This window comes from Marmota flaviventris, chromosome X, assembly GCF_047511675.1.
Source record: "Marmota flaviventris isolate mMarFla1 chromosome X, mMarFla1.hap1, whole genome shotgun sequence".
Taxonomy (NCBI): domain Eukaryota; kingdom Metazoa; phylum Chordata; class Mammalia; order Rodentia; family Sciuridae; genus Marmota; species Marmota flaviventris.
In genome coordinates, this window is record NC_092518.1 from 75,956,100 (window position 1) to 75,978,536 (window position 22,437).

At 35.9% G+C, this 22,437-nt stretch overlaps 1 non-coding gene across 1 annotated transcript; it reads right to left on the bottom strand.

The window, feature by feature from the left end:
- Window positions 1-538: 538 nt before the first annotated feature.
- Window positions 539-601, bottom strand: LOC114092461 (small nucleolar RNA SNORD75). Its single transcript, XR_003582730.1, has one exon. It is a non-coding gene; the product is annotated as a small nucleolar RNA SNORD75 (small nucleolar RNA).
- Between the last annotated feature and the right edge of the window lie 21,836 nt (window positions 602-22,437).

Sequence of the window (22,437 nt, forward strand, 5' to 3'; positions counted from 1 at the left end):
CAGATCCCCAGCCCTTGTTAAATATTTTTTTTTTTACTTAGTGAAAGGTTCTTGCTGAGTTGCTGAGGCTGACTTTGAACTCATGATCCTCCTGCCTCAGCTTCCTGAGCTGCTGGGATTACAGGCATGTGCCACCATATATAGCCTCAAATGAGGTCTTTTAAAAGAATAAAATTATATTTTGCAAACTGAGGGAAAGACCATCCTTGCTACAAAGTGGCAAAAAACTAGGTTGAACTGTGTCCACGTCCTAGGAATTTGTGGAAGGCAGAATCTTAAGAGTGATGAAATAGAACATTTGGCAGAAGAAATCTCTAAGCAGCAAAGTGTTTGGAAAACTTCATGGCTTTTCATAGGTGCAAACAGTAAAAATTGAGAATAAATGATTTTAAGGTGTATTTCATAAGTAATGGGGAAACAGAAAGTAAAGACTTACAAAATTTTCAGCATAGTCATGTGAAGAATTAAAAGCATGTTTAGGAGACAAAACACAAAACCAAACATCTGACCAAGGGACATTTTTTCCTTTTGTTTTTTAAAACTCAGAATAAATTTTTTTTGGAAATCTCTTCTGCCCACTACTCCTATACCTTCATAGGCTCCAAGGGGATCTTTTGATAGGGAGATTAGTGTAGCTAGAAGGAAACCAGATGTTATTCATCAACACAATGGAAGAATTATCCCAAGGGCATTTCAGAGAAATTCAACATTGCCACACAAATCCAAGGCTCAGAGTGCTAAGGTCTTGAGGGAACAATTTAAAGGGAGGTGTCTAAGTCATCCTTGGGATCCCAGGGCTTCCTTCCCAAAGTCACAACAGGTCTCTGTTCCCAACATTACAGCAGAAAGTTTCTCCCAACACCTCAGCTATGATTCATGGGATCCTGATTGTGGCTCAGACCATTGCTTTGCAGAGCACAAACAATTAACTTTTGTGACATCATTGTGGTGCTAACAATTCAATAACAGAGTGCATAAGCTGTGGAGGCATGGCTACCTCCACCTGGAGTTCAAAGGATAACTCAGAGGGCCTCAGGGACCAGAACAAACTTATGAGAAGGGTGGGACAATTGCAGAGAGTTGCTATAAGGGAAATACCCAAAAGTAATGTGGAATTTAGCTGGGCCATTTCATACCCATTCCCTACCAGGTCAGTGATTAGAGGATATATGGTAGCATGGCTACTCTAGATTCTAGACTTGTAGAGACACCAGGATAAAACTTCAGCCCAAGAAAGGCAGAAACACATGAATCCAACATGTGAGAGCTGTGGAGTGGGTTCTTTAAGCAAAGCCATGAAGATGGTTTCCCTGGAGCCTTGGAGAACAGACTCCCCAACATGTCTGGAAGGCAGGAAATGCAATCAAAGATTATTCTCAAGCCTTAGTATCTGTTGGGTTTAGGACTCACTTGGACATATTATACATTTCTTCTTGTCTATCTCTCCTTTTTGTAATAGAAATGTGTATTCCATGTCTATATTACCAGCATGATTTGGAAACATAACTTTTTTGATTTCACAGGTTCACAGTTGGAGGGCAATTTGCCTTAAAATGAAAATCACCTTTGAGTCTGACCCATATTTGATTTAGATGACATTAAGATGTGACTTTAGTGTTCAGTCTTTCAAGTTGATGTTGGAAGGACTTAAGATTTTTGGAACTATTGGGATGTAATAGATATATTCTGCATATGGGATGCTGTGATATGAAGGTACTACTTAAAGCTCCATCTGTGTCCTTGATGTCATCTAATAATGATGACATAGTTTTTAGAAAAGGAAAAAGGAGACAGACCACCCAAACTGGAGGAGGACCCCAGACTCCTGCCTGCACGGTAGGCAGACCACACGGCCCAGAGAGGGGGCACAGCCACCAGACTGTGTGGTGGACACACCACCCCAACTGGAAGGGGGGCCCAGCCGCCCGCCTGTGCAGTCACCTGACCAAGCTCTGAACAAACGTAAGGTCTCCCCAACACCCCCTACCGCATCAAACACCTTATGAGAAAAACTGATGGACTAAAACTCATCTTGGAAAATCCCACCAAGCCTTAAAACCCATCAAACAGTGGGCGTGGCTACCAATTGGTCTGCAGCAGATCGGGCACCTGGTTTACATCTCAGAGAAAAAGAGTAGAGAGGCCACAGGTGGAAGCTCAAGTCCTCTCACACTGACTACCGCCACCACCCTGAACCCAGAGACTCAAGCTAGGAAAAGACAATGCCACCAAATGGAAGAAAAGAAAACAGAGTTCTGAGAGACATTTGTTTTTCTTTCTTTTTTTCTCTTCTCTCTCTCATTTCATCCATTCATCCAGTCTCCTCTACCTTTCCCTCTCTGGTCCTCACAACCTCAACATATGTGAAAACAAGAATTGTGCATGAAAAAGGTCTTTAACAACTGAATCACCAGAATAATATAATATAGAGGAATTGCATATGCCCCAACTCCCTGCCCCCTTATATTTCTTTTCTTTTTTCTCTTATTTTCTTTTTCCCACTCTCTTTTTTCTCTTTCTTTCCTTGTTCTTTGTTTTTCTCCTTCTTACTCCCTCTATCCCACTTGCAACCCTATAAATTTTACTATTTATAAGTATGGTAAACTTATAAATACAGACAGGATTTGAATCTATACATTCTTCCATAAATTACCCATCTATTGGTTAGAGCTTTCCAAAGTTACTAAGTTATATTAACCCCATACCCTCACTCCTTTCCCCCTAAACATAACATCCTACACCTGAAATTCAGTTTTCTTCAAGCTACCAGAAACGGTATGCCTTCCATGAAACTAATGACTATATTTGTAAATGATAATCGAAACCAACATTTGTAGACATAGAGTCTAGCAATAAATGTAGTAATAAGAAAAACGTGTGCTTAGATCATGTACTATTGATATTGGGAACTGTTAACATTGTCTTTCTCCACAAAAGGGAGACTTTGAAACTATACAAGAGCAATATAAATTCATAGGGGGAAAATCAATAACACAACAGTTTCAGAAAGCAGAAAGCAATGTGAGGAGTATGAAAAGACAAGGAAAGAAAGGACCCCAAGCAATGCAGGTCAACTCAACTTTAGAAGAGGTAATATCTGCAGCAGATGGAATGTCAGATAAAGAATTCAGAATATACATGCTTCAGATGATATGGAGTCTCAAGGAAGACATTAGACAGCAAAATCAGACAATGAAAGATCACTTTGATAATGAATTACATAAACAAATCCAAGAAGCAAAAGATCAAATATACAGGGAGATAGACGTTATAAAAAACAAACAAACAGAAATCCTAGAAATGCAGGAAACAATAAACCAAATTAAAAACTCAAATGCGAGTACTACCAGCAGAGTAGAACACTTAGAAAATAGAACATCAGACAATGAAGACAAAGTATTTCAACTTGAAAAGAACATAAACAGCTCAGTGAGACTGTTAAGAAACCATGAGCAGAACATCCAAGAAATATAGGATAACATAAAGAGACCAAACTTAAGAGTTATTGGGATACAGGAAGGTATAGAGGTCCAAACCAAAGGAATGAGCAATCTGTTCAATGAAATAATATGAGAAAACTTCCCAGACTTGAAGAATGAAAAAAAATTCCAAATCCTAGAAGCCTACAGGATGCCAAATGTGCAAAATCATAAGAGATCCACACCAAGACACATTATAATGAAGATGCCCAACATACAGAATAAGGAGAGACTGTTAAAAGCTACAAGAGAAAGGACGCATATTACATTTAGGGGTAAACCAATCAGGATAACAGCTGATCTTTCAACACAGACTCTGAAAGATAGAAGATCCTGGAACAACATACTTCAAACGCTGAAAGAAAATGGATTCCAACCAAGAATCGTATATCCAGCGAAATGAAGCTTCATGATGGAAGATGAAATTAAAACCTTCCATGAAAAACAAAAGTTAGTAGAATTTGCAGCTAGAAAACCAGCTCTTCAAAACATCCTCGGCAAAACATTACAGGAAGAGGAAATGGAAAATAATAATGAAAACCAACAGCGGGAGGTAGTAAAGTAAAGGGAAAAAATAATCAAAGAGGAAAAACAAATCATGTTAACTAACATAAATAAACAAATGTGGCTGGAGATACAAACCATATCTCAATAATAACACTAAATATTAATGGCTTAAACTCACCAATCAAGAGATAAAGGCTAGTAGAATGGATCAAAAAAAAAAAAGATCCAACAATATGCTGCTGACAGGAGACACATTTGATAGGAAAAGACATACATAGACAGAAGGTGAAAGGTTGGGAAAAATCATATCACTCATATGGACCTCGGAAACAAGCAGGAGTGTCCATACTCATATCAAATAAAATAGAATTCAAGCCAAAGTTAATCAAAAGGGATAAAGAAGGACACTGCATACTGCTCAAGGGAATCATACACCAACAAGACATAACAATCATAAATATATATGCCCCAAACAATGGTGCAGCTATGTTCATCAAACAAAGTCTTTTCAAGTTCAAGAGTCAAATAGACCACAATACAATAATTATGGGAGACTTCAACACACCTCTCTCACCACTGGACAGATCTTCCAAACAAAATTTGAATAAAGAAACTATAGAACTCAATAATACAATTAATAACCTAGACTTAATTGACATATATAGAATATACCACCCAACATCATGCATTTACACTTTTTTCAAACCAGCACATGGATCCTTATAAAAAATAGACCATATATTATGTCACAGGGCAACTCTTAGAAATTATAAAGGAGTACAGATAATACCATGCATCCTATCTGATCATACTGGAATGAAACTGGAAATCAATGATAAAAGAAGGACGGAAAAATCCTGCATCACTTGGAGAATGAACAATATGTTACTGAATGATAAATAGGTTACAGAAGACAACAAGGAGGAAAGTAAAAAATTCTTAGAGATAAATGAAAACACAGACACAACATATCAGAATCTATGGGACACAATGATAGCAGTTCTAACAGGAAAATTCATTGCTTGGAGTTCATTCCTTAAAAAGAGAAAAAAACAACAAATAAATGCTGTCACACTTCATCTCATAACCCTAGAAAAGTAAAAGCAAAACAACAGCAAAAGTAGTAAAAGGCAAGAAATAATTAAAATCAGAGCTGAAATCAATGAAATTGAAACAAAAGAAACAATTTTAAAAAATTGACAAAACTAAAAGTTGTTTTTTTGAAAAAATAAATAAGATCGACAGACACTTAGCCATGCTGACGAAGAGAAGAAGAGAGAGAACTCAAATTACTATCATATGGGATGAAAAAGGCAATATCACAATAGACACTACAGAAATACAGATAATTAGAAATTATTTTGAATCCTTATATTCCAATAAAATAGAAGATAGTGAAGGCATCGATAAATTTCTTAAGTCATATGATCTGCCCAGATTGAGTCAGGGGATACACACAACCTAAACAGACCAATATCAATTGAGGAAATAGAAGAAGCCATCAAAAGACTACCAACTAAGAAAAGCCCAGGACCTGATGGGTATACAGCAGAGTTTTACAAAACCTTTAAAGAAGAACTAATACCAATACTTTTCAAGCTATTTCAGGAAATAGAAAAAGAGGGAGAACTTCCAAATTCATTCTATGAGGCCAACATCACCCTGTTTCCTAAACCAGACAAAGACACTTCAAAGAAAGAAAACTACAGATCAATATCTCTAATGAACATAGATGCAAAAATCCTCAATAAAATTCTGGCGAATCGGATATAGACACATATCAAAAAGATCTTGCATGATGATCAAGTAGGATTCATCCCTGAGATGCAAGGCTGGTTCAATATTCAGAAATCAATAAATGTTATTCACCACATCAATAGACTTAAAGATAAGAATGATATGATCATCTTGATAGATGCAGAAAAAGCATTTGACAAAGTACAGCATCCCTTTATGTTCAAAACACTAGAAAAAATAGGGATAACCGGAACATACCTCAATATTGTAAAAGCTATCTAAGCTAAGCCTCAGGCTAGCATCATTCTGAATGGAGAAAAATTGAAGGCTTTCCCTCTAAAATCTGGAACAAGACAGGGATGCCCTCTCTCACCACTTCTGTTCAACATACTTCTCGAAACACTGGCCAGAGCAATTAGACAGACGAAAGAAATTAAAGGCATAAAAATAAGAAAAGAAGAACTTAAATTATCACTATTTGTGGATGACATGATCCTATACCTAGCAGACCCAAAAGGGTCTACCAGGAAACTACTAGAGCTAATAAATGAATTCAGCAAAGTGGCAGGATATAAAATCAACACGCATAAATCAAAGGCATTCCTGTATATCAGCGACAAATCTTCTGAAATGGAAATGAGAACAACCACCCCATTAACAATATCCTCAATAAAAAATAAAATACTTGGGAATCAACAAAAGAGGTGAAAGATTTATACAATGAAAACTACAGAACCATAAAGAGAGAAATAGAAGAAGATCTTAGAAAATGGAAAAATATACCCTGTTCATGGATAGACAGAACTAACATCATCAAAATGGTGATATTAACAAAAGTTCTCTATAGGTTTAATCCAATGCCAATCAAAATCCCAATGGAATTTCTTGTAGAAATAGATAAAGCAATCATGAAATTTATATGGAAAAATAAAAGAGCCAGAATAGCAAAAACAATGCTAAGCAGGAAGTGTGAATCAGGCGGTATAGCGATACCAGACTTCAAACTATACTACAGAGCAATAGTACCAAAACAGCATGGTACTGGTACCAAAACAGGCTGGTGGACCAATGGTACAGAATAGAGGACACAGAGACCAATCCACAAAATTACAACTAACTTATATTTGACAAAGGGGCTAAAAGCATGCAATGGAGGAAGGATAGCATCTTCAACAAATGGTCCTGGGCCAACTGGAAATCCATATGCAACAAAATGAAATAGAATCCCTTTCTCTCACCATGCACAAAAGTTAACTCAAAATGGATCAAGGAGCTTGATATCAAATCAGAGTCTCTGCATCTTATAGAACAAAAAGTTGTCTCCAATCTACATATTGTGGTGTCGGGCTCCAAATTCCTCAATAGGATACCCATAGAACAAGAGTTAAAAACAAGAATCAACAAATGGGAATTACTCAAACTAAAATGTTTTTTCTCATCAAGAGAAACAATAAGAGAGGTAAATAGGGAGCCTACATCCTAGGAACAAATTTTTACTCCTCACACTTCAGATAGAGCCATAATATCGAGAGTATACAAAGAACACAAAAAATTAAACAATAAGATAACAAATAACCCAATCAACAAATGGGCCAAGGACCTGAACAGACACTTCTCAGAGGAGGACATACAGTCAATCAACAAGTACAGGAAAAAATGCTCACCATCTCTAGCAGTCAGAGAAATGCAAATCAAAACCACCCTAAGATACCATCTCACTCCAGTAAGATTGGCAGCCATTATGAAGTCAAACAACAACAAGTGCTGGCGAGGATGCACGGGAAAAGCCTACACTCATGCACTGCTGGTGGGACTACAAATTGGTGCGGCCAATTTGGAAAGCAGTATGGAGATTCCTTGGAAAGCTGGGAATGGAACCACCATTTGACCCAGCTATTCCCCTTCTCAGACTATTCCCTAAATACTTTAAAAGAGCGTATAGGGATACTGCTACATTGATGTTCATAGCAGCAAAATTCACAATAGGTAGACTGTGGAACCAACCTAGATGCCCTTCAATAGATGAATGGATAAAAAAATGTGGCATTTATACACAATGGAGTATTGCTCTGCACTAAAAAATGACAAAATCATGGCATTTGCAGGGAAATGGATGGCATTAGAGCAGATTATGCTAAGCGAAACTAGCCAATCCCTAAAAAACAAATGCCAAATATCTTATTTGATATAAGGAGAGCAACTAAGACCAGAGAAGGGAGGAAGAGCATGAGAAGAAGATTAACATTAAACAGGGATGAGAGGTGGGAGGGAAAAGGAGAGAGAAGGGAAATTGCATGGAAATGGAAGGAGACCCTCACTGTTATACAAAATTACATATAAGAGGAAGTGAGGGGAAAGGGAAAAAACAAGGGAGAGAAATGAATTACAGTAGATGGGGTAGAGAGAGAAGATGGGAGGAGAGGGGATGAGGGTGATAGTAGAGGATAGGAAAGGCAACAGAATACAACAGACACTAGTATGGCAGTATGTAAAAATGTGGATGTGTAACCGATGTGATTCTGCAATCTGTATATGGGGTGAAAATGGGAGTTCATAACCCACTTGAATCAAATGTATGAAATGTGATATGTCAAGAACTATGTAATGTTTTGAACAACTAATACTAATAAAAATAAATAAATAAAAATAAAATATAAAATGAGGAAAAAAAAAGAAAAGGAAAAAGAAGGTTTATTGCTTTGCTAGCAAAGGATAAACACAGGGCACTCCTGTACCAGAGGCTCTGATTCTGCCCATCAACAGGAACAGGGGTCTCTTAAAGAAGTGTTTAAGGGATGGGGATGTGGCTCAAGTGGTAATGCACTCACCTGCATGTGCGGGGTGCTGGGTTTGATCCTCAGCACCACATGAAATAAAAATAAAGATGTTGTGTCTGCCGAGAACTGAAAAAGAAATATTAAAAAATTATCTCTCTCTTGTCTCTCTCTCTCTCTCAAAAAAAAAAAAAGAAGTGTTTCAAAGGCTACATTTCACATATTCTCTGTTGGAGTTATAATTCACTTGTTAATTTGGAAGACAGTCATTTCTGAGGACTTCTGGTGCTGGTGCCATCCTCAAAGTCTGAATTACTTCATTATTTTGGTGGGTGTGTACTCAAGGACAGATAAATCTGCCTATGATGGGGAAGACATGTAATTCTGTTGCCCTTGAGATTATGGAGGGGGTGAGATTAGGGAAGAGCAGGAAGAGAGGAAGACACAGAAACATGCCCAATTAAAAAAAAAATAAGTTGCAATGCTAGAGCAGCAAGTGCTACATTCAAAGCATAAAGTGGGTCACTGTTACTATTGGTATCAGAACAATATTGGCCTCAGATTTGCCATTTTAGGTCAGGAGCCATTTTATCTAGAGGCTCTAAAGTTTCAATTCTGAGGCAATGCTGCTTAACTTCCTGTAAGAACATGGGCCCAGCTTTTGACGCAACTCCTAAGTAGCTTATGAAATTCCTCTTGCAGTTTATAAAGCTGCTCTGTGAGTGCCAACACATTGCTGCTCTCTTTGGAAGGACAGCCTTCCCAGTTTGCCTCGTGCTACTCAGAAAAAAATATTTTACATGAGATTTTTCTGTGTGGCATAGCATTTGGACTCTGCGTGGACTCTGAGAGTGTCCTTTCTCTGGTGCTGTGGCTCAGATAGGCTCTTCCATTAACCTTGCTCTCCTTTTGGGCATCTGAGTTGGTTTGGGACCCTATATTCTCCATCTTAGGTCACCCTTACCATGAACCCACCTTCCATTTCACCAAGCACACTCCTTTTCATCTACCACAAGCTGATTCAGGTAAATTCCCCAGACTTCAGCTGACTTAAACAACCTGTGGGTACTAAAAAGAGACCATTGAACTTCTGGCACCCCAGGGTTTCTATTTGGTCGGGGGCACCCCCAAACATGGCTTTCAGAGACACAGTTGGTCCCTGCCATTGACTGAGTCCATAGGCTTGGAGGGCCTCACCCCTGGCAAAAGAGCTCTCACTGTCTGGGCCTTGGTTACTCCTTCCACTCAAAGCCCTGGTGCCAGGCACCAAAAACCCTTAAGGGCCTTAGCCCCAACTACCATCCTGAGACAGTGATGACTCCCAGAGTGGTTAGTTGTTCCTCATTTGGTGTAAGAAGATACAGAGGGGAACCTCTGCTTCTACCTACCTACTTTCTCTCTCTCTATCTCCATGGGTGTAGCCACCTCTGCCATACCCTCGGGCAGGGCACCCCCTTGGGTTGCAGTTTTTCAAATTTAAAAATCTGAAATGTACCAGAGCCAGATGGCCTTGAACTTCTTGGTGTCCTTCCTGGTGGCATTTGGGACATGCACCAGGAGGCTTCTGGGGATTTGAGCACACTCTGGCCCAATGACCTTTTTGACCACATTTGAAGCAGGGGTCACTGGGTACCTCTGGCTGTTTTCTAGGGGCCAGGAATGCTGGAGTGCCAGTGGTTGGGGCAGGTTGAAAGGCTTTGGCCAACATCTGGTATTTTTGTTTACGGGCCTTCTCATCTCTCTCATTAAAAGCCACTGCCAAAACCTCTGTTTGAGGAGTTAAGGGTCCCTTCTCTAGATTTTTGAGTTTAGGCTTAATGTTGGGGAAACTCTGGGAGAAAAAGAGCCATATTCAATTTCCTTTTTTACTATTTTTTATACTATTTACTATTATTTTTTACTATTTTTTTACAATTTTTTTACTATTTTTTTTTTAATTTTGAGGCAGTGTCAAATTAAGTTTCTGATAGCCTCCCTAAATTGCTTAGGCTGGGTTCAAACTTGTGATCCTCCTGTCTCAGCCTCCCAAATTGCTGGAATTACAGGTGTAAGTCTGTTTAATTTTTATTTTTACAAATATTTACTTTGAAAAATATGTGATAAATATTTAAATATTCTCTATATTTGAATGTTTAATAATGTGTTTCTATGTGTATGTATTATTTATATTAACTTCCTTCTGCTTTTTATAGATCTTTCAATTTTCCTTCCTAACATACATTTTTAAAACCACCCATGTATTGCTTACACAAGTCTTTGCATTCTACTTAATCATATTGTCCTGTTTTGCTGTTGTCCATCTTTAGATTTAATTAAGTTTGGTTTTTACAAAATCTTGATGTTTCTTAAATATTTCTTATTTCTTTGCATAAGATTACAGAAATCATTATACAATATCTCAAAAATTATTAAGACAGTCCAATATCACCCTCAATGTTACTTTCCCTAAAATTACATAATGCTGCTTTTTATTTTATACTCATACAACTCTTCATACTAGATAGTGCAAATTTTAACATTTTAATCACAACTGGTAATTCTACACCCCCTTAAAATTGTAATAGTTAATATTTCACATAATTTAAAAGAAGAAACTCTGCTCTATTAATTGAATAATTTTACATCACTGATAGGCACTATTTGAGTGATTACTCTGCTGAGATTTAACTTCTAATGAATTGGAGGCTTCTTTTATCAATAAAAGTACTTCCTGATCTATTTTCCCTCAGTGACTTATAGCTCTATAATAACTCAAATAATATTGCTGTCATTATCTTCTATGCTCTCATATGTCCATAAGATATTTGTATATTTTTACCCTTTATGAATTCAGTATATTCTTTTATCATTTTCATCATCTTTCTTTATCATCCCACCATTTCTATAACAGAATTGAATTTTTATGTTTTCTTTTCTTTCATATTATTGAATCTTTACAACAAAATTATATGTGAAAATCATGCAGTATTAAAATGGAAGTATTGAGTTAAATTACTTAAAGGATTAGTCACATGTTTTTTTCTCATAAGCAGTTTTAGTTTCTAACTTCGCTATGTCCCAAGTGGTATGTAAATTTCTAGAGGGTAAGAACTGTGACTTCTGTACATGGGAAATACAGATTAACTCCTTTATGTAAAATATGTCTGCAAGATAATAAATAAAAATACACATTGCCTGAGTAAATCTTATTTGAATGTAACAACTTTTTTGAAATGTTAGCAATAGTAACTGTCACAGTGTTCTTCTTTATATAACTTATGCTCTCTAACAACAGAATAACTTAACTATGACATTGGCAAGACATGGGAAAATCAGCCAAATACTGGTGGCAGTTTTTAAGCCAAATTAATTTTTAGAATCATTTTCATGCCGACTCTCTTATATTTGGAGAATTTAACAACTATTTTCACTTTGAAGTTTTACATATTCTAACTTTAATATGAGTCTTGCCTACCAGGCAATTTTCCATAATGGCAACAAATCTATCTGCCCACATTCTGCCAAACACTCCAGAGTTTGCATACATTTTCTCTGAAATTATCCTATTTGCTTAAAAATTACCCAAAATATTCCACTTAAGGGCTGTATAATTCCTGACTCATCCCTAAAATCTAACTCATACATGAATCATATCACAAGTTGTTTATTTTGAAAATAACCAATCAAACTCAACAACAACATCAATATATCTTTTCTACATTTATAAATAATACTTGAAATTCTAGATTTCCATTGTTCTATTCTAGCATTGACAACTGTAAGACCCTGTTTATTTCTATGAATGGACTTTTTTTCCTAAAAAAAAAATATTAAGGCTTCACATGTTAAATCTTTGTTACAGCTTTGGAAGTGGAAAAAGCCCATGTGGGCAGGACATGGAGAGGCTGGAAAATGCCATATATACACTTGGTCTAGACTAGGTTGTCTCCCCTGCCTCCATCAGTTGTTATAAAGCCAAAGAGTCCATGCATGTTTACTGAGTAATGCTAGGGAAGGTCAAAAGGAGGATAGTCTCTCCCTGTGAAAGGTGGAATGCATTAATAGTGACCTTCTAGGCCTGAAGGTGACAAAATAATCCACAATTTGCTTCTGTCAGGAGTTTCATTTTCCTTAATGGCTTTAGGTACTGTTAACGTCTTGTTTCTTCACTCACTATCTCCTCCCTTTTACTTTCAGAACCTGCTTGCTTTTTCTGTCTAAAATAAAACATATACTGTCACTGATCTTGAAATGATCATTTTTGACAAATTCACTGTAACAGGCTACTGAAATTTCAGGGTGGTATGGAGAATTGTAGGTATTGGGGAAGCAAGAGAGTTACTTGGAATGGTACAAGCATGTGCTGTAGAAATGGAAATAGCAGGTAGAAATTGAACATGGAAAAATTTAGTCTGAATGTCAGGAGAAGTTGTCAACTCAGAGATTTAATTAGATAGTGAAATAGTTTCCCAAAAGAAATGGCAGAAATTTATTGCTGGAACTATTTAAAATTGGCCTGGACAAAACACCAGGGAATATAGAAAAGGAGACAATCTCTCAGATTCTTGAGGATTGATGTAGATAGCAATTGGTATTTTGCATTTCTAATGTTCATGGCCATTATTCTAGCATTTTATTTCATAATGCTAAATAAACACGTTCTCTTTACCATTGTAATCCTGAAAATCAGAACATTTCTGATACCCACAGGGATACACATGGATACTATTTTAAAAATTGGTCCAATATATTATCATTTACTTTATTAATTACACAGATGATTTTTTATTACTTCTTTAATTTTGTGATTTGTCAGAAAAAAATTCATACAGAGGAGTTCTGATTAGTACTCTTCTTTCTTCTTATCTTTATGTTAGAGTCAGGAGCATGATTTTGTTTATTTATTATTTCACTTTCTCTAGTTTGGACATATAGTCAGTTCTTTTAAAAGCACTTCTTATTTATTTATTTAGAAAAATGAAAAAGATGATTTATTGTTTTGCTAACAAAGGAAAAACACAGGGGAACACCTATCCCAGAAGCCGTGGTTCTACCCATCACAGGAATAGGGGGCGTTCAAAGAGGTGATTCAAAGGTTACATTGCACATCTTCTATGGTGTAGCTGTAATTCACTTCTTACCATCACCTAAGTCTGAATGACTTACTTATGGTGGGAGTGTGCTCAAGGACAGATAAATCTGCCTAAAATGTAGAATAAAGGTAATTCTGTTCTCCCTGAGATTAAGGAGGGGGAGTTTATGGAAGAGCAGGGAGAGAGAAAGACAGAAACATGTCCATTTAAAAAATAAAAAAAATAAATTGCAGTGCCAGAGCAGTAAGGGCTACATTCAAAGCATAAAGTAGATCATTGCTACATTTCCCCACTGTCAATTTCTACATTCCATTTCCATTTCTATCGAAAATGGAAAATGGGTGATGACGTCTTCAATCTGCTTCCTGCAGAAAGTGGGCAAAATTGGAGGAAGTAACCCAAAATCCTTTTTTTTTTTTAACCAGGATGGGAATGGATAGTTGAGAGGATTCAGCATCAGAGTAGTACAGAGGTCCACAGTGGTAGATGGCTGGTGACTAGACATGACATACTTAGGGCAATGATCATGTTAAGACAACATTAAACAATAACAAAGCATTACTTTTTCATAACAATCAGCACAAAAGAAATTACTATTTAAGCCATTCTCAGAAAATCACGAAGACAGTAACTCATATCATTGGAAAACAGATCAAGTTTGTCAATGTAGGAAGTTAGAAAGATAGGAGACCATGTTCAAATTAATGCAGGACAAACTTGCAACTCTCAAGTCTTTTCTGATCATCATTATTAGGCAATTCCACACAAGAATTTTTCTTCCATAGCTTTCAGCTTTACTTACTTTTGGTAGGGCTGACACAAACATACATCTTCATTTACATTAAAAAAAAAACATTGCTTTTTCTTCTAAATATCCATATAGGATTCTGATTAGGCTATACTCTCCTGCAAAGTGTTTAAATCCAAATTTGTCAAAACTGACATTGTTCTTATCTATTCTTAAAGTCAAATGAGATTCCTCAGAGATCACTCTTGGGGACATGTGCAAAGCCTCTTGGCTTCTTTAGCTTTTCTCTACCAGAGGTGCCATGTGCCAGCATGGGTCATAGTCCTGCTCACTGTACATGATTTCTCTTGGAAGCATCAGAGACATTACCCTCTCCAATGACCCTCCTCTTTGCAGAATGTGCACTGGTTGGCATCCTGCTCTCTAGAGTCCTTTTCATCTCCCGTATCAGTAGATCTGGTGACTCATCAGTGTTACAGGGCCCAGAGAGGGGTCTTGTCATTCTCTGGGTCCTGCCTAACTTAGAGGGTAAGGGCCAAAATGTTGGCTGCTTCTTCCTTTTTACTTCCTTGACCTTGGTATCCATGTTTTTGGTTTTAAAAACAGAGCGAGTCAGTTTTACCAATCTTAAAGAGGGACTAACAGGTAATAACTTCAATATCTATAATTTCACAGTTATCCCTTTTTATTTAATTGGGGTCTGTATTAGTAATGGAAGTCAGCATTATGTACTATCTGTAGGTGATGGTTTATTATCTCAAATTAATTCAAATTGTTTTATTGGAAAAAAATACCTCTGTAAAACACTAACAGGCATCAATTATAAAGTTTACAAGGAAAATGCAAAATAAAATTAATAGAGCAAAAAATATTCAATATGTGTAATAGCTATAAACCAAGAAAATTTATCATTAAAATCTTAAATCTTTACTTAGTTGTATATTATATTCCTTGTTTATTTTGAAATCACAGTAATCTTTATAAAAAAATTAATCTTTTTTATTTGGGGCTGTAGCTCAGTGGTATAGCACCTGCCTCACACATGTGAGGCACTGGGTTCAATCCTCAGCACCACATAAAACTAAATAAATAAAGATATTGTATCTATCCACAACTAAAAAACAAATTTTAAAAAAATGATCTTTTGAACACATCTTTAAATGTGCTGAAGTCTAGCCTATTTTGATGCCATCCTATCATAAAGTAAGTTTAGAGGCAGAGCCTCATCTCCGGTAAGGCAGGGCTCTTGAAAACACACATTACATCTGAATCAGGAATCAAACAAAGGCTAGGAGAGCTTTTAACTTTCTTTTTATGGAAAAAAGCCAAAATGCTTCCATGTTCTACAATGTTACCTCTAAACCTATCAGGTTTTCATAAGTACCTTACAAAAGTACATTTAAATTCATATTTCGGTGTGAAGAGCAACAAAGTTGTATATATAATTTTTTGTCAGCAGGTTATTTATCCTGCTATAAAACATCAAACAACATGAAAAAATACCAACCAACTTTGTTATTTGTATACAAATCTGGGACTATTGCTACAGATCATTTTAGTTTGGATAACACCAACTTGGTAAGGTGCTCTTTCTTAAGTGTTGCATTTAACTAAGTTTAACTTTTAAAGTACAATTTAGATTTCATAGTGTATTATAGCCCTAATTTCAGCTCTATGTGGTGAGTATTACTAGCAAAAATCAAAGAACAGCCTTAAATCTCATACACATTTAGGAAACAATTTTTAATATCAGAAATTAACTTAGTAGAAGCAAACAGATATAAGACAGGTCTTCAAATGACTTTGTGGGAATTCTATTTCAGATACACTGTATAAAATAGAGCACTTATTGGTTATCTTGCTAGGAAATTTACAAAAACTTTCATTTCATAAACTTTTACATAAAACTTAGACATGCTTTAGACAGATATATTCTCAAATGCACACACAGATCTAGTCACATATATTCTCAGTGTGAACTATATTGTTATAACCTAAATAACACTTGTTTGTTTAAACAGTCACTAAGTAGTCATTTAAGTCTTTAAAACAGGTGCAAACCCTAATTCCTTCAAGACTTGGTTTCCCCAAGTAACAAAACCTAACAAATACAAGAAAATTATCTTGATAGATAGAACAGATCAATGTTTCAGATTTTGTTTTTATCAGTACAATAAAGCTTACACAACTTTATGCTAATTGTAGACAATTTAATCACAAACACAAACTTTGAGATTTACCTTCCATGAACTTTCTGTGATTTACTTAAACTTTCACAACTTTTTGCCATCCTTAGTTTTGCCCTCTTTCATCTTTTACTTTAACATAATATTACTTTAACAAGGGAAATACTTTCTCTTACATTTCTTTTAACTTCTAATTTCCCACACTAAAATATTTCCATACTTATAACTTTCTTTTATCTTTTTTAGTTTCAGACCCTTTCTTAAATTCATATTCTGAAACAATTCATATGAATGTTATCTGTACATTCACTATACATTTTATCCCATGAGAGAGATAAGACAATGTGGCATATGCAAAAAGTATAAGTTCACCTTTTCTTCTCCCAGGTGGTATTCAAGGGTTTGGAGCACAGGATATTTTTGAGCCTTATCTTCTGCCATATCATTAGCATGATGTATATCAATTTTAAGTGAGATCTCCACTCTCAATTGTACCCAGAGGCTCCTTTAGGCCTTTTTTTATATTAGACTATGGATATGCAATGGAGGAAAGCCCTTTCCACCTTTTTGTTCAAGAGAACACTGGTAAGATCAAAGCAGCATGGCCTATGTCTTAATGGGCCAGTAGCACCAGTACACCAGTATCAGACATTCACACACATTAAAAAAAAAAAAAAAAAAAAAAAAAAAAAAACATGGGACAATAGATGATCATTAAATCAGGTTTAACAGATAAAAAAACTTTAAAATATATAGAGCAGAATAAAAAATTTTCTTACATTACCTTGATAGACCAACCCCCAACTGCAAGATTGTATAATCATCCAGAAAGCTATTCAAAAGCCAGATGTTTAGAGTAAAACATCTTAGACAGGCTTATACCTATAGGTGGTTATTCAACTTACTTTACCTCCAAAGACCAACTCCAAATGAAAGATTATACAAAAAAAAGAAATACAGAAAGAGAAAACCAGAGAGGACTCCCAAAACCATGGCTGACAGACTGGAACCTTTAAATTGAGCAGTCACAATCTTTCCCAGGAGACTCCCTATAGGATCAATGCAGCATGCGACATGACTTAAAAGAGAAAATGACAGGTATAAACAAAACAAAAAGATAGAAAACAAGAGGGAACTTCCAAACCCAAGGCCAACAAACAGATAAAATATTAGAATAGATCAGAAGGGAGTAAATATCCCTAGGTTCTTTTTATTTTTAATTTTTTTAGTTGTTGATGAACTTTATTCATTTATTTATATGCAGTGCTGAGATCAAACCCAGTGCCTCATACTTGTGAAGCAAGTGCTCTACCACTGAGAAACAACTCTAGTCCTCCATAGGTTCTTAAGTATTGTTTAACCATGACTCTTACACCAGTGGCACCACAGATGTCCCCACAAAGAGGGAACCAGATGGTCCCATGAAGAGAAACCATATGTGTGGAATCAAGGGTCTCAGTTTGCACATTGGGGGACTTACCAGATGCCCAAGGACGTCATGAGCTTACTGAGTTCAGTTTCCTTTTTCTTAAAGTGGACAAAGAAGGAGCAATCTGTTTCATTCAGGGAGAGAAGGTGGAAGTTCCCAGAAGAAAAAGGAGTTTTGGCAACTGCTTGGATTGTTCCTATGTCCCTCTCTTTACTCACAGGTACAGCTCCTCTGGTTCCACTTAAGGGGAACTCACCAGTCTCCTAAATCTCCTGCAGTTGGTTTCAACAAGTTCACCAGTATCATGAGTCCTGATCATGAAGTGGAGTTCCTCGGAAAACCAGACCTGCCCAGGAAAGCAGGAGTAAGGGTCACCCTTGGGTGCCATCTGTGTCACCAAATTTGTCTTTGAAAGCTTGACCTTTGTTCCCAATGTCAATCTAATAATGAGTATACGGCTTTGAGAAAAAGAAAAAAGAATGTTTATTGCTTTGCTAGCAGAGGAGAAATATAAGGAACTCCTGTCCCAAAGGTTGTGATTCTCTCAAAATCTCTTCTGCTTTAATTGTTTTTATCTAAGTACACAAAGAGAACTGTTTTCTCTTTGGTTCTTTTGTGAAGGCCCTGTATGTGCCTATAATCATTATGTTTAGGATTGTGTTTTACAAACTTTTTTTCCATTCAATCTCTGAATAAGAGAGGGAAGAAGCAGAATCTGAAACTTTGATGAAATACTATTGATAACAATGTCTTCATTGAGCCTTTATAGCCAAATCAATAATTATAATTTGTGTGAGGTAAGAATATTTTCCATTTGGAGGAAAAATATGTATACATGCAAAATATCCTTTCACCACACTCAGTGGACTTGGAATGCATTTTTTTTGTTAAAACTTATTTTCCTTTTAGTAAAGGTGTTAGAAATACATTCTATATCATAACTATCATACACCAAGGTAATCCCAGAGACATATAATATTTAGTCAGTTATTCAGACTTTCTCATTCACTTTGAAATTACCCCCTCCTTCTGTTCTTAATAATATTATTTAAAGAAATTAAATAAAATAAAACATAATCTCTGTCAATGTGTTAGGTTCTTTTTATAGATTATCACATCAAGTAATCCCAACAATTCTGTGAGGTATATAATTGCATTAAACACAGCTAGTAATTGGTAGAAGTAAGCCTGAGATGTAGATAATATGACATAAGTATACATACTTTCAAAACCAATACAAGAAAATGCTTATTGACAGTTAATGAATTACCTCTGAATAGAGAATAAAGATTCCTGTAGATTAATCTGAAATCTGTGACTTTTGAGAACCATAGGGATAAATGCCAATGGATTATCTTCCTCATGGTAATAATATGCCGGTATGATATGTACAGAGAATCAAAAGAAAAGACAAATTATTTTAAAATTTAATATTTTAATTCTGTAAAACATTTTATTTAAAGAGAGAGAGAGAAAGAGAGAGAGAGAGAATTTTTTTAATATTTACTTTTCAGTTTTTGGTGGACACAATATCTTTATTTTATTTTTTTTTATGTCGTGCTGAGGATGAAACCCACCGCCCCATGCATGCCAGATAAGTGTGTTACCACTTGAGCCACATCCCCAGCCCTCTGTATGCTGAGAGCCATTGCCAAGTAGGAATGACGCATGGCAATTTCTTTGTCAGCCTACCCAATGTTGCTTAGAGGGAGGAATCTCCTTTGTGGAAATGGGCTTGCCCTGGACCCAGGTCATTTGCAGTGACATTGCATGAATGTTTGAGAAAGGTGACCCTGCTCAAGGACCAGGGTGGATCTGGGTTTAGGGTGGATCTGGGTTTAGGGTGGATCCGGGTTTAGGGAGGATCCTGCTGGATTAGGGTGGGTCCAGGTTTAAGGTGGACCCTGCTGGGAATAGGGCTTATCCTGCTGCCTCAGGTGCCCACCCGCTTCTGGAGTTCCCATTGAGTTCTCGCGGGATTCAGAGAGTATTTTGGGATGCAGAGCCGAGTGGAGGTGAATTTTCCCCAGAACGGGCGTGTAGAGTGCCGGTGAGAGTTCGGGAATAAAGAATTGCTGTTTGAATCTACAAGGCTGTGAGTGGCTCGTGATTTTGTGCCCAGCTAGACTGTGGCATCTGTAAACCATTTTTAAAAGATTTTTTTTTTAGTTATGGATGGACACAATATCTTTTTTGTTGTTGTTGTTTATTTTTATGTGGTGTTGGGAATCAAACCCAGTGCCTCACGCATGAGAGGCAAGTGCTGTAGCACTGAGCCACAACTCCAGACCCTGTAAACCACTTTTTAACACTCACAAATTTGTTTTCTAATGTCTTCAAGAGGTTCAGGTGGATTGCAAATTGTGAAGTTCATTATTTACTAAATGTTACTATGCCAGAATGATGATTTGGAGGTATAGAAAACTTTCTTAGTTCTCAAATACTAACCAAAATAATTGCTCTCTCAGTTAAAATGTTCAAATCCCTTTATAATTCTGCAAAATATAATTATACCACTAATAATTACACCACTATGAAACTATTCTTTCAACTTGGAATAACCTTAAATACCTTAAGCTATAAATGTTTATATTCCCTTAAACTATTTGGGGACAATGAATAGATAATAAGTTAAGAATGTCTTTCCAGTGGAACAGTAGAAGTGAAAATAAACATAAATCGGCAGAGTCGAATGCGTACTTTACAGAAAGAAAAAAATCTTTTTTATTCATTTCCTTATTTCCATTGTTTAAATTATTTATGGTTTTCTAATATATAATATTTTTTAATTGTTTTTAAGAATGTGGTTGCATTTCTTAGGTCATAATCACTTCTATCATTTAAATTCAAAATGCTTGTTTTGTAATCTGTGTTACTAATGTATGAAGGTTATTGAATATCTAAACATGGAAAACCAAAAATTCTTCATCCTCAAATTTGATAGTATTATACAGTGATTTTTCTAAGCTCTTTTTAATCATCAGGAAAATGCTCAAAGTAATATCAGTCTAAGGGGAACAAACTAATTAGCAATAATGATGGAGGCGGAGAGCATACCTTGAAGCTGTTTTGGTTTCTGTCAATACCAAAGAAAACAATGGTATCAAATGATAAAAGTAGCTTTGAGGGCTTGAACACATTTTCTACCAGAAGCAAAGATATATTACTAATTGGGTAGATGAAGACAAGAAATCAGTAAAGAAAATGCTTGGAAGAAATTTACATGAAATAATTTTCTTACTTTTTTGAAATCATATGTGTGTTTTAGCCCAGATATGTTTAAAGAATTATCACCAATCAACAATATTTTAAAGCAAACAATCAGAAAATGCTAGATAAAAAATTTGGCAAAACATAAAGAATTATTGTAAAAATTCATTTCCATTCAGTATTAGGTGAGAGAAACTTTAAAATATCACACTCCCATAGAAAATAACAGATTATATTTTGTGAAGTTAAGCGTCATCATTTTTCTGGTCATGTAGATATAAGCTTTGAGCAAAACTTCATGACCTAAATTACTCTTCTTTCTATTGCAAAGAGGCCAAGATCTCTTTGGAACCTGAAATGTTGGTGGATTGGCAAGAGTTGAAAGAAGTTATAGGAATTATGAAAATAAGGATATAGTCATGAGACTTCTAGAATTAGTATAAAATTACTGAAAAGGAGAAAGTAGATCCACTCCAGAACTATTATGTTAAGGAGGCTAAAGGGAAAAACGGCACTAATCAATATATTTATCCATGGTCTAAGAGAATATAAAGGATAAAGCCAGGCAGAATGTGAAAAGAATGATCTGTGAATATAAGCAACCCAGCATCAATGATATGAATGGAGTAGCAGAACTGATGTTGGAGAACAGTTCTGCAACATTATAAGCCTTGTTTTGGTGTTATTTTTGTTAAGAAGGGTAATGGGTCTTTACAAATGTTAATGACAAGGATTCTTATATAATTTTCCTGTTAAGTCAGAATCTAAGGATCAGAAATGATGGACATCAGTTAATGTATAAAAATTAGAATTCCAAAGTCTAATATTTTTATAGGTCATTATGATTCCATATGTGTTTTTGATATTATTTCCTCAGTATTTTATCAGAGCCATTTGTCAGTCTGTCACACAATATTATTTTGACTTGCTTATTTATGTTCTTCAAAGATTGTATAGCCAGGCAATTTTTAAGGTTTTAGAAGAGTTACTGCAGCACATATTCTCTTAACATGACCTTCCAAAAAGGCCCAAAGTGATGATGGTGGATATAAATTTAATACTCTTCTAGTGGTTACACTATGATAATCCACCAGTTCTATTCTCTGAGTATATATCTTACCAAGAAAGTTAATACAGGATAAATAAGAAAGACTGAGGCCTAGCAAAAAGAGTTTCGGCATATTGTCTTTATATAATTGAATATATGTTGAGAGCCACAGCCAAAGGGGCCCCAGCAAACTTTCAGACTGCCAGCTGATGATTGGCTCACAGCGGCCCCAGCAACTTCTAGATGA